The sequence below is a fragment of the Lemur catta genome, chromosome 19 (genome assembly GCF_020740605.2).
Source record: "Lemur catta isolate mLemCat1 chromosome 19, mLemCat1.pri, whole genome shotgun sequence".
In the NCBI taxonomy this organism is placed as follows: domain Eukaryota; kingdom Metazoa; phylum Chordata; class Mammalia; order Primates; family Lemuridae; genus Lemur; species Lemur catta.
Window position 1 is genome coordinate 13,926,117 of NC_059146.1, and position 13,248 is coordinate 13,939,364.

Here is a 13,248-nt window from a genome sequence, read left to right on the forward strand (position 1 = left end):
CTTAAAAAAAACCACTTTATTCTGATAAGTTGTTTTTGAAGGATTTAAGATTATTACATTGAAAGTTTGACTTGTTCATCTGGATTACTTTATTTTGTTTGTTTGTTTGTTTGAGGCAGAGTCTCGCTCTTTTGCCCAGGCTAGAGTGTCCTGGTGTCAGCCTAGCTCACAGCAACCTCAAACTCCTGGGCTTAAGCGATCCTCCTGCCTCAGCCTCCCGAGTAGCTGGGACTACAGGCATGTGCCACCATGCCCGGCTAATTTCTTCTATATATATGTTTAGTTGGCCAGGTAATTTGTTTCTATTTTTAGTAGAGACAGCGTCTCGCTCTTGCTCAGGCTGGTCTTGAACTCCTGACCTAGAGCGATCCTCCCGCCTCAGCCTCCCAGAGTGCTAGGATTACAGGCGTGAGCCACCACGCCCTGCCTGGATTACTTTTAGATAAGGAAAGTTCAGGCTGGGTGTGGAGGCCCATCCCTTTAATCCCAGCACTTTGGGGGGCTCAGGTGAAGAAGATCTTTGCCTGGGCAACATAGCAAGACCCCATCTCTACAAAAAATGAAAAATTAGCTGGGCATGGTGGTGCATTCCTGTAGTCCTAGCTGCTCAGGAGGCTGAGGGAGGAAGATCAATTGAGCCCAGGAGTTTGAAGTTACAGTGAGCTATAATCTTGCCACTGCCCTCCAGCCTCGGTTGACAGTAGGATCCTGTCTCAAAAAAAAAAGGAAAAGAAAAGCTCAGTATTTCCCAGAAAGACGTTTTCTCTAAGCCCAAGAAAAAATCTGATTAGCTTGGGTCTAAGAACCTGGAGTATCAAAGAGAAGAATCATTCATCTATAAGATTTAGGAATCTTAGAATTTTTATTTATTTTTTGTTAAACCTCCCTTTCAAGAGGGAAAATGGGTTCACCTTCATAACAGATTATCACTATTAAATAACCAATTATAGATATGTTGTAGATTTTACCCTTTTTTTTTCATAGGCAGGGTCTATCTGTGTCGCCCAGATTTAAGTGGAATGGAAGGATCATATGCAGCCTTGAACTCCTTGGCTCAAGAATCCTCCTCCACAGCTGGGATTACAGGCATAAGCCACCCTGCCGGCTCCAATTTTGCCCATATTTACTCTTACTCTCATTTCCTTAATAGCAGTAGCCATCATCTATACTGTATAAATCTGAATGCAGTAGAAACCTAAACAGATTGTTGAAAACCTTATAGTTTATATTCAGGCATGTTAAATAAAATTATAGGAAGTCATTGGTTTGGGCTGCATTTCTGCGTTAGACCAATGAGACCAAACCAAAATGGAATTACTCATCCTGAAGGTCCATGCCACCAAGCTGAAACTAAGTTGTTTATCTGACATTACAAACAATCAGGAGAGGGAGAGATAGCCACATCCCCAAACAGGCTAGTTTTAGCTGACATGATAAGGAAGTCCCCTCTGCTTTAACCTTTAAAAACAAGGAAAGTAACTTTGAGATGACCAATCACTTTTGTTCTCTGCTTCTGCTTTCCTCAGCCCTGTCTATAAAGCCAAACTCCTTTGCTCAGCTCACCAGAACATTCATTCTACTTCATGGAATGAGGTGTTGGCTGGTTCTAGAATTGTAAATAAAAGCTGATTAAGATCTTTAAATCTCTTGTCATTCTCTTTTGACAGTTCCGGTGACCAACAAAGGGACCTGAAGGACACTGCTGATAAGCCCTGAGACCACTTGAGGAATAAACGTAGATAAGGTACCGCAGACCCCTTTTGAGGTCCCCATTCTTTCTCACAGAGCACTAAGGGTTTTAAGTAAGTTCCTCTCTGGTTGGACTGTCCTCTTTTTACATTGAACCCCATGGTCTTTTTGGCTTTGTGCTGTGAGAAAGCACATGACCTTTTGGGGTTTATGGTGGCTGACAATTCATTGGCAAGAGGATTTTTTGCAGGGGATTTTTTGTTTGTTTTTTTGGTTTTTTTTAGAGACCGAATGTCATTGTTGCCCAGGCTGGAGTACGGTGGCTATTCATAGATGTGATCATCGTGCACGACAGCCTGGAACTCCTGGGCTCCAGCTATCCTCCTGCCTCAGCCTCCCCAGTAGCTGGGACTGTAGGTGTGCTGCCAGCACAACTGGCTTAAGAGCTGCAGTTTTAAAGGTAACTGTCAGTGATTGAAGTAAATGGTTATTACTGTAGGGGTGTTAACTCTGGCTTTTGAAATTTGCAGGAATTTCAGTTCTATCATCTTCCTTTTTATTTATGCACACTTATAGGAGAAAATCGTTGGCTAAGTTGGTCAAGAGGATCTCAGAGCCAAAGCCACAGCTTCACTGGTGGGCACAGTTCAGACACTTGAGAGCTATTAGAGCACTGGTGACCAAAAAATAAGGCTCCAGTGTTATGATAAGCTAAACACAGAATGGGGTAGCACCTGCCAGCCTCAAGAAAATGTCTGTGCAGTGAGGTACAATGTAAAAGCTTTACACGACCCAACCCTGGTTTTGTTTTCCTCTTGGCTTTTATCTTGCCTTTGAGAGAGCCAAGATTCAATGCAAAAATGAGATCCTTAATTTCTAAAGAACTGAGTATTACACCTTCCAGCTACACCTGCCTTTTACTTGTATAAGTACTAGGCCCCAGATGCTGCAAATACTTACCAAAATGGCAAAAGCTTACTGAGGATAATTTAAAATTATGATGGCTATTATGTGGAATGTTCCAGATAAATAACACTGTACTTTAAGAAATGCATTTAAAAATGAGGGCTCCTGAATTAGGCCCACCCAGTGATGCCTACTGATGTGTAGAAACTTCTAAGAGACCAAAAATTTTTTATTGCCCTTTTTTTTTTTTTTTTTTTTTTTTTTTGAGACAGAGTCTCACTTTGTTGCCCGGGCTAGAGTGAGTGCCGTGGCATCAGCCTAGCTCACAGCAACCTCAGACTCCTGGGCTTAAGCGATCCTACTGCCTCAGCCTCCCGAGTAGCCGGGACTACAGGCATGAGCCACCATGCCCGGCTAATTTTTTTGTTTATATATTTTTAGTTGGCCAGATAATTTCTTTCTATTTTTTAGTAGAGACGGGGTCTCATTCTTGCTCAGGCTGGTCTCGAACTCCTGACCTCGAGCGATCCACCCGCCTCGGCCTCCCAGAGCTAGGATTACAGGCGTGAGCCACCGCGCCCGGCCTTTATTGCCTTTTTAAAAAGATTCTTTATAAAAGGTAAATGACAAACTTAAGTAACTAATTGATAGGACAAACTGAATCTGCCAGCCTTTTGGCTTGGGTACTACCCTACCCCAACGACAAAAAGAGATGGAAAAAGTGTTATACAAGTTAGGCCCACAGGTCAAGCAGGTTTGCTTCTTTTTCAGAGCTATCCATGCCAAGTCCAGACATAGAAAATGCTTTGTCTACCCTATTTGTCAGTGGACTCCAGCCTGAACTCAGTAATACAGTTAAGAAACAGAAGCTAAATGAAAAGCTACCTATATAACTAAATTGGTCTCCAGAACATACCTTTCTGGCATTCAACTGGTTGCTTTGAACTGGCTTCTGAATTTTCTCCTAGGCTCTATGTACTTCCTTGTAAAATCTTCTAGTGAATTCATATGGCTCTTGTTGCCTCAGCATCCATTTTGAATCCTCTGTGTCTCACCTACCACATACAGACCTAACTCTCCTCCAAATCCGGGTTCTTCTAGAGAGTGGCTATCTTGATAGGCCCATCAGGGCAGTCTTAGAGTTTGTAGCCACACTTCAGAGGGAAACCTCAAGACCAAATTAGAGGAAAATGCATCAAATCCACTTTTAGCAGAAATGGATGTTTTATCTACCCAGATGAGATTTGGAGATATTCAGACCTAAATTTAATCCATAGCCTATATAAAATTGACCTCTGATAATAAGCAGCATGGCCTAAACTGTTTCTTAGAAAAAACTTGCATTCTTTCTCTGAACCTTTGAGATGTAAAATTTCCACCTAAGAGTCAATCCTTTGGAGGTATAAATTTAGGCTTGCCTAGCTAATAATTGCTTAGGACAATAGAACAGGTAATTAAAAGATTGATAGTTGGAAAGGGGGAGAGAAACTATTTGGAAACTAGCAAATGAAAAATCTTAATGAAAGCTGTAAGATCTGCTGCTGTCTGTATGTTTATGAATGTCTATGTATATAGGTTGTGTGTATGTGATATTTTTCTACCTGTGGATAATGTTGCCAAAATATATAAGGGCTATATTTAACTGGCTTAAAGAAAAAATAAGTACATGTTTATATAAATTATTACCTCAGAAAAATGGAAACTAACCCAATTGCCTGTTAGTTCATGTGACTTGGATTATCTTTGGTAAATAAGCTAATTTAAAAATTGTTGGTAAAATAAAAATAGGAATGTCTTTCAGAGTTGTCAGCATTAAATATTAATATTGCTATAATCCAGACATGCATCTTTGCCTGGGTTTGCTAATCAGACAGATTTGTGTTGTCTTCCAAAAACAAGCAAACAAATAAAAAAAGAAAGAAATATTCATGAATATTCTTATTTTTATGGCAGTATAGTTATTTGCATAAGTTTAATAAGAATCTGCTCTCTTTATAACAGGATAAAAGTGGAAATATTGGTTATAGTACCAAGGGTTTGACTGGGATATCATATTTAGGAATGTACACAAAATCAATCTATAAGTACTATAGGCAAGTCTGAAATATGCCTTGATTTGGGTTCCTAGCCTCAAGAGGTTTTCAAAAATCCAATCTGAGGTTTTGTTTTTTTTTTAACACATGTCAGTGTTTAATATTTCTGTAACTGTTGGTAAGGCTTACATCTAAATCTGATTGGGGGGATAAAAAATAATAATAAAATAAGTCTGATACAGAATTGTTAATGGCATTGAAATAGTTCTTTTCTTAGCTACATGGTATTCGCTAGTACTATGAGTCTGGAACAGACTGGCTGTGGGTACCATTTCTTGTCTTCAGCTGTGACTGTAATATCAACAAGAGCACTTTGTATCTTTTCCAGAAGCATGTCCATTTGATAAACAACATCCTCCAGACGTGTGGCAGCTTCATGGTTTTCTTCTTCTAGCTTATATAAGCTACCAGCCTGCAAAGCAGGCTGTAGATTCTTCACTGGGTAAGGAATCTATCAAAACATCAGTGTCTTTTGCTGTTCATGCCATCAATACTGCAGAAAAGCTGGGCATACTCTTCTGTAGGGTTAGCTGGTTGGTCTTCATTAATTGCTGTCTGAGTATTATTAAAAGAGGCAGGAGAACCACATTGCTGCAACACTCCAGTGGCATTACGAAACTGATCTGCGTAAGCCAATCTGAGCTTTCTTATCAAAGGTTCTAGCAAAGCAAACTTTAAAAAAAACCTATGTATTCAATGGCTATTCTTGCTGCATTTATATAAATAATCAGCTCAACTTGGATGAGATTAAACTTATTTTGTAAACAAAAGTCTTACTCTGATTCTCTTTGTTAGAAACAGTGATGACTATAGGGAGAAAAACTATGTTTCTGAAGAAAAACTATTAGATTGTAGCCCTGTTCATTGTTTTTGAGTTTTTATTATTTACCTGTAGACTAGACTAGATCCTGAATTCTTGTAGTTTCCTCCAGTATCTGGCTACAACTCTCCAACTAAAAACAGGAACTAGGCCGGGCGTGGTGGCTCACGCCTGTAATCCTAGCACTCTGGGAGGCTGAGGCGGGCGGATTGTTGGAGCTCAGGGGTTCGAGACCAGCCTGAGCAAGAGCAAGACCCCGTCTCTACTAAAAATAGAAAGAAATTATATGGACAGCTAAAAATATATATAGAAAAAATTAGCCGGGCATGGTGGCGCATGCCTGTAGTCCCAGCTACTCGGGGGGCTGAGGCAGTAGGATTGCTGGAGCCCAGGAGTTTGAGGTTGCTGTGAGCTAGGCTGATGCCACGGCACTCACTCTAGCCTGGGCAACAGAGTGAGACTCTGTCTCAAAAAAAAATAAAAAATAAAAACAGGAACTACTGTGTTCCTGAAGCCCTATAATCTAGACAACTCAATGTGAATTTCAAGGGACAAAGAAGTCTCATGTCTGGTGTGTGGGCAACACAAAGAATTCACCAAAATGTCTGATGCCATAAGCAGAGACATTGAAGCTGCAAATCAGGATGGAAATTAATGACTTCATGCTGTGGACAGCTTTTCCCAAGTCATCAGAACAAGAGTTCTCATTATAATGAGACTCTTACCCCTCTTAATTTTTCCTTACTTATGTCTACTTTTTTCACTTGGCAGGATAATGCTATAGTTAGAATTTCACAATCAGTAGCTTCTGCAGGTAAGTTGATGAAATGCTGCATCTGTTATGCCAAACCCAGATCTTTACATGACCTAACGAATCCTTTAGTCCACCTAGTGGGTAACTTTAGCAACTTCTCTAATGCAACTTGTTCAAATGGTACTAATGGTCTCTTTTACAGAGTGAGACTTCTAGACCCATGTCTTCTCACTCCCTGCTTTAATTTAACACACTCATGGGATGCTAGATTACCTGTTAGCTGAACAGGGAGGAGTCTGTGCAGTTGCTGACACTTTTTGTTGCACATAAATAAATGCATTAGAGACTCAGTTGAAAAATGTACAAACAGGCTACATGGTTAAAACAGGTAGTCTCATCTGGCTCATTCTTTGACCTGTGCGATTTTAATTGGTTTAATTCATAGGGATCCCAGCCAAGGATGTCCAAACTCTCGGTAGTATCCTCCTCTAGTCATAATAGTGGTCTCCTCTCTAGTGTGCTAAATCCTCTCAAAAAGTCTTAAATGTCTATATGCAGCCATTTGCTGAATGCTGAATGGTCTCTCTCGATAGAATGATGAAAACTTCAAGAAACACGTGATAATGAGGACACCACAGCCTTCTCAGCCTTCAGCAACGACCACCCTGATTAGTCAGCAGCCATCAACATTAAGGCAAGACCCTCCATCGGCAAAAAGGTTATGACCTGTTGAAAATTCAGATGACTATTAGCATTTTTAAAGCAACATAGTATTTTACATTAAGGTATGCACACCTTTTTTTTAGGCATATGCTATTACATACTTAATAGACTACAGCATAGTATAAACATAACTTTTTTATGCACTGGAGAACAAAAAAATTTGTGTGACTTGCTTTATTGTGATATTTACTTTAAATTGCAGTGGTCTGGAACTGAACCTGCAGTATCTGCGAGGTATGCCTCTGTATGTATATCTGGATTTACAGAGAAAATAGCAAATTTTGTAAATTGAAACTAATGACTTATGGAACACCAGAACACCAAAGTTGTAGTGTTAATAACTATTAGTTTAAACCCAAATAACTATAAGTAGCCCACTTTTGTGCTAGTTATTTAACTTTTTGTAGACATAAAAAGGCTGTCTTAGAAAAAAAAACTTACATTGAGAGACTGTTTTTGACTAGGACAGTAGCAATGGAGATTAAGAGAAGAGGAAAGACTTGAGAGATTTTTTTTTAAGAATAAAATCAACAAAACTGAGACTTGATTGAGGGAGTAGTGTTTTGTTTTATTCTTATTTGGAGTTTGGTGGGGTAATTGGAATGACTTTTCATCTCTGGGAAAGTTTAGAATTAATATAGATATATTGGAAGCAAACCATTTTGTGTTAAATTTTCTTTGTGTTAAGCCAGAGAAGTCTGGCCTAGAACTATTTATTCGAGATTTGTCAGTATAAATGAAACTACTGGTTTGGATGAGATTGTGTCAGACCAAGTTTAAAGTGAGAAGAGAAAAAGTCCGAGAAACCAGACTTGAGGTTCTTGAACATTTAATGTTCTGTTAAGGACAATGAACCTGCAAGGAGAGAGAGGGGAAACAAGAGAGAAAAAAAATTAAGAGAAGCTAACAAAATGTTTCTGGAAGGAAAGACGGAGTATTCAAAAGTTTCAAGTCTTTACTAAGATCAATGCTTACTTATCAAGTGAGATGAAAACAGGAAAAAAATGTCTTTGATTTAGTGATTTGGGAAGGCTTTAGTAACCTTATCCATAATTGTTTGGGGTAGTAATAGCAGAGACCAGAATTAAGCAGAGGTGAGGAAATGAAGATGCAAGTGCAAAAAAAGTTTGATTTTGTAAGTGAAGAAAGGGATAAGGCAGTAAAGAAAGTATAGGTCAAAAGTGGGTTCTGTTTTGCTTTGTTTGGGTTCAATTCGGTGAGATTAGAGCATGTTGAAGTGTTTTTGGGAAGGACTCAAATGATAAGGACTGTGTAACTAGGAGAAAATAGCCATAATTGATGTGTGGGTTCCTAGAGAGGTGGAAGAGGATAGGCATTAAAGCTTAGTTCAGAGACTGGCTTTAAATAGGAGAGAGCTCTTCCACCTTTGCTATAATAAATTAATCCTAAAACATGTACTTATTATAGTACTACCTACAGAGGAGCCCTGGCAGGTTGTCAGCTTTCTTCTCTGACAATTTCTCAGGTAGGGCTAGTATAAATTGGTGGAAATACTCCAGACTTGGGGGACAGTAAGGAGAAGGAAGGAAAAAAACAATCTCCTCCTATCCTTAGGAAAGAATGTTCAGAAGAAGCCCACATAGCTCTAAAGAGCACATTATGAGCTGGAAGAGGAGCTGGAAGGGGATAATTGTTCTGATTAGTAATAAATAAATGAAGGGATGCAATTCTTAGAGGTGAACATACTTTTCTTCTGATATGCAATGAAGCTGAGTTCATCTCAAAGGATCCCACCCCACAGCCTTCTTTGCATTTAAAAGAAACTAAAAATCATGAACCATAGATGTCAATAAGCCTAGGGTGGCAAAAGGAAAAGGAATTGAAGTCAGGTACCATAAAGAAATGGTGCCCATTTGTGTAACCTGTGATTGAGGTGCTATTCATCATCCAAGATTAAAGGAAGTAGTTTATTAGTTTGAATAGATGCAAGAGAACTTCAGGAATTGAGGCTACCAGTTATTTCCAAGGAAAGACAAAGAGGTGCATTTTATCACCACTGTCACTGCCTCATTCTTTTATCTGACAAGAAAACATCCCGTAGAGCTACAAACTCAAAGATTGATTTTTGCTGCAGTGGTGTGTTTCTTAGGTTAGCTTTGTCAGTTGGCTTGTACTGACTATTAACAAGTCCATGCCAACCAATTTTTATGTCTCTCCCACAAATTATATTTGGAAGACTCTGTTATGAAGGAATAAAAGGTACCTATTTGTGATTGACACATGACACACCAATATTGCTCTAAATGCTGCAACTTTTCCATTTGTTAAAATTAGCTTGTTAAAATAGGGCTCTGGCAAAGAGAGTAGCTGATTAGTGATTTAAATGAAATATTCTGTCAAGAAATAGTAATTTCAATAAAAATAAAAGGATTACTTTATATTAGTAGCACATTTTTTTTCCCATGGCAAATGTTTAAAATGAACAAGACTAGATACATGAACTGCATTTCTGAGGGAGCTCTCAGACAACAATGTCACCATAATTATGATAAGAAACTAATTTACTCCAGATAGATGAGACAGTGACAAAACTGAATTCTCTATGAATGCTAAGTTGGTACTACTATGTGAAGCTCATATTGAAGATATTTATAAAGTAGAATGAGGGCTATGGCATCTTCTGACCATATTTACAAAAATAAGGTGGTAGTGTTTTTTACTATCCAGCTACTAAGAAGTAGTCTCCTCAACTAGTTTTTCCTAAGAGGGCAAAAGCTATGGGTGCAACCAGAGCCCACAGCTCAGAGCATCAGCTAACACACACACAATACAAAATAACCAAGAACCCTTTGCTAATAGGCCATCAATCTGAATAATCATCTCTTTTAATCAGGTAATATATAAACATAGTATTTAAAAAAGTCACACCATGCAAAATTATATATAAACACAAGTATGTGCAGGTGCACATCCACACATTACAGTTTGCCTCTAACCTCTGTCCTCCAGTCATCCAGTTCTCCTCAAAGATAGATACTTTTACCAGTTTCCTGTGTAGCCTTTCAGAGATGTTCTGTGCAGTGTTTCATCTCTTAAATTTGTATTTGGGATTTTTGACAAGTTTTCCACCTGTTGTGAAAGGATATTCTGAAGCCAATGTGTTCCTAAATTGGGAACTAAAGGAAAAGGGAGAATAATACACAAATGAGATCCTGTGTCACAAGAAACAAAAGGAAAAAGGCCTGAAGGAAAAGGTAACTCTGCTATAATATTTGGAAGAATAACTTCTTCCCTTCTTTAACATGACATAGTTAGGAAAAACATAAGACTTCGGAGTCAGGCACTTTAATGAAATCCTGGCTGTGTCACTGTCTAGCTGTGTGACCTTGGTCAAGTTATTTCTCTCTCTGAGCTTTGTTTTCCTAACTTATAAAAATGGAGGTAATATTAACTACCACAGAAAGTTGTGAGATACCAGGCATATAGGAAGAACCTAATAAAGGATGACTATTATTATTTTCTTAGCTATTGTTTAAAGGAAATGGTAATTGTTATATTTTTCTGTTTTTTCCCTCTAATTCCACCTCAGTATTTACTTGTTTATAATCTATCTTGGTCCTGAAAGGATTGAAGGCAGATTACTCCCCAGGAAAATACATTTTCTTTCTAAACAAATTCTATGGAAAAAGAAAACACCAAGCTGAAAAGTTAAGCTTTAAGAAGCCCATTGAAGCATATCCTAGGGTCTAGGAGAGAAATACACCCTCCTGATCTGAAGGACATCAGAGGAATGAAAATCATCACCGTAAAGTGCTTATTTCTTATGTGCTATATTTATTATGTACCTTATTAGTTCCTCACTGCATTTAAAAGTAGAAGCTGGGCGTGGTGACATGTAGTTCTAGCTACTCAGGAGGCTGAAGTGGGGAGGATTGCTTGAGCCCAGGAGTTCAAGGCCAGCCTAGGCAACATAGCAAAACTCTGGCTCCCAAAAAAATAAAATAAAAACAAAAACCTTCAAAACTAGGTTCTGTATCATAATAAGATCTTTATATCATATGTGAAGATATATGTGTGTAAATATATATATATACACACACACACACATACATACGCACGCACATAGGTACATAGCATATACCTAAGCGGTTTTTTGCTCGTAATCAGTATTCAATAAATGTTTGTTAAATTAAAATCAGTAGGCTATTTTTATATGTATACATATGTGTTTATGTGTGCCGGTTAAAGGACATGGAAGTTGTCCTAATGCTGGTTTATAAATAATACTTCTATTTGGCCAAGAAGTAACAAAATGTAAAAAAAGCCAATGGTAAATTGGTCACTGGTTAGGACATTTTTCCAGTGAATAGAGAAACCTATACTCTTTAATAATCTGCGTATGTAGGCTCCATTTGTAATATACCTACTAGAGGTGGATAGAAGTACATATATGGCATCTAATTTATATAAAGGCCACCTAAGCAAGTACAATACTATTATCCTTTGTTGGGTACCATGGGAAATGATTAACCTAGTATGTAATTTCATTATGGGCCAGGTGTGGTGGCTCATGCCTGTCATCCCAGCACTTTTGGGAGACCAATGCACGAGAATTGCTTGAGACCAAGGAGTTCAAGGCCAGCCTGGGCAACATAACTAGACCCCATCTCTACAAAAAAAATTTTTTTAAACATTAGCCAGGCATGGTGGTGTGCATCCATAGTCCCCGCTAGTCAGGAGACTAAGGTGGGATTATCGCTTGAATCCAAGAGTTCAAGGCTGCAGTGAGCTATGATTTTGCTACTGTACTCCAGCCTGGGAAACAGAGTAGGACCTTGTCTCAAAAAATAATCATAATTCTATTATGATCACTTGTACTTCCTTTACACAAAATTATTCTACCTGCTATTGTAATCATGAATTAATCTTCACGATTTTAGGGGTGAAAAGGTCAACTGTACCCCATGATGCCTGCCTTCTAGGTGTTTTTTCTTCAAGTAAGAACATGGTATAATTGAGAGTTCAAGCTATCATAAGAACTATCCCTAGAAAAATTCAAGAGAATAATTGCATTCCCAGCCATCACCACCAACTCCACTCCCATTCCATGCTATTTCTTACAACTTCATGGACATCTCCATGAGGTTCTAGGTCTCTCTCCATTTAGAATTTGTATGCTGAGCCACATTTCAGTGGTGTATCCTCTCCCAGTGTGGTCTGGTCCTTTGGGCTATTCCCACACAGGTTTTCTATTGGTGACCATGTTGGCTGACCATGAATCTGCCCTCATGCTTTATAAAGTCATGGAGTTAAGAGTCATCTATTTCTTTCTTTTTTTTTGAGACAGAATCTTGCTCTGTTGCCCGGGCCAGAGTGAGTGCTGTGGTGTTAGCCTAGCTCACAGCAACCTCAGACTCCTGGGCTCAAGCAATCCTCCTGCCTCAGCCTCTCGAGTAGCTGGGACTACAGTATGCACCACCATGCCCGGCTAATTTTTTCTATTTTTAGTTGTTTGGCTAATTTTTTTCTATTTTTAGTAGAGACAGGGTCTCGTTCTTGCTCAGGCTGGTCTCAAACTCCTGACCTCGAGTGATCCTCCCACCTCGGCCTCCCAGAGTGCTAGGATTATAGGCGTGAGCCACCGCACCTGGCCGAGTCATCTATTTCGAGGATCATTATTTCTAGAAATATTTATGTATTTTTTGTGCTAGATACTGAAAAATAAATAAATGAAAGCAATCCCTACTTTCAAGGTTCTCAGAGTCTATTAATAATAAGGAAAATGGATGAGAAAATCTATTGCAGCACATTGCAATTCCTGCTACAATGAAGGTATATCAGAACACCATTGGACTTCAAAAGAGGAACACTTCACATTCTTAGGAAATCAAAGATGATGTAAAGAGATTTGACTTTATAACTGAATCTTGGAAAAATGAATAAAAATAAGCAACATGAGGAGGGACTGCTGTCCCAGGCAAAGGGAACAGTTTTTACAGAACCCCAGAGGTGGCGGGAGAAGGTGGAAAATAAAATTAAAGAAAGAAAGAAAAATAAATAAATAAACAAAACCCCAGAGACATAAAAGGACCTGGAGAATTCATGGCACATGTTTTGTAGTAAGAATACTAACATAATGGGAATTTTGGAAAGGCTGATAGAATCACATCATTAAAAAGCCTTATGCATGCATTTTGAGCAACTTGAATTTTATCTGGAAGAAAATAGGGCGCCCACTGAAATAAGAAAATAATATAAACAGATGATATTTAGAAATTCAACTCTGGCAATAGTTTGGAGGA

At 38.6% G+C, this 13,248-nt stretch overlaps 1 protein-coding gene across 1 annotated transcript in view; it reads right to left on the reverse strand.

The window, feature by feature from the left end:
* The window catches only part of GRSF1 (G-rich RNA sequence binding factor 1), a 50,854-nt gene that overhangs the window by 12,139 nt on the left and 25,467 nt on the right, over positions 1-13,248 (reverse strand). The gene's annotated exons all lie outside the window — the stretch shown is intronic.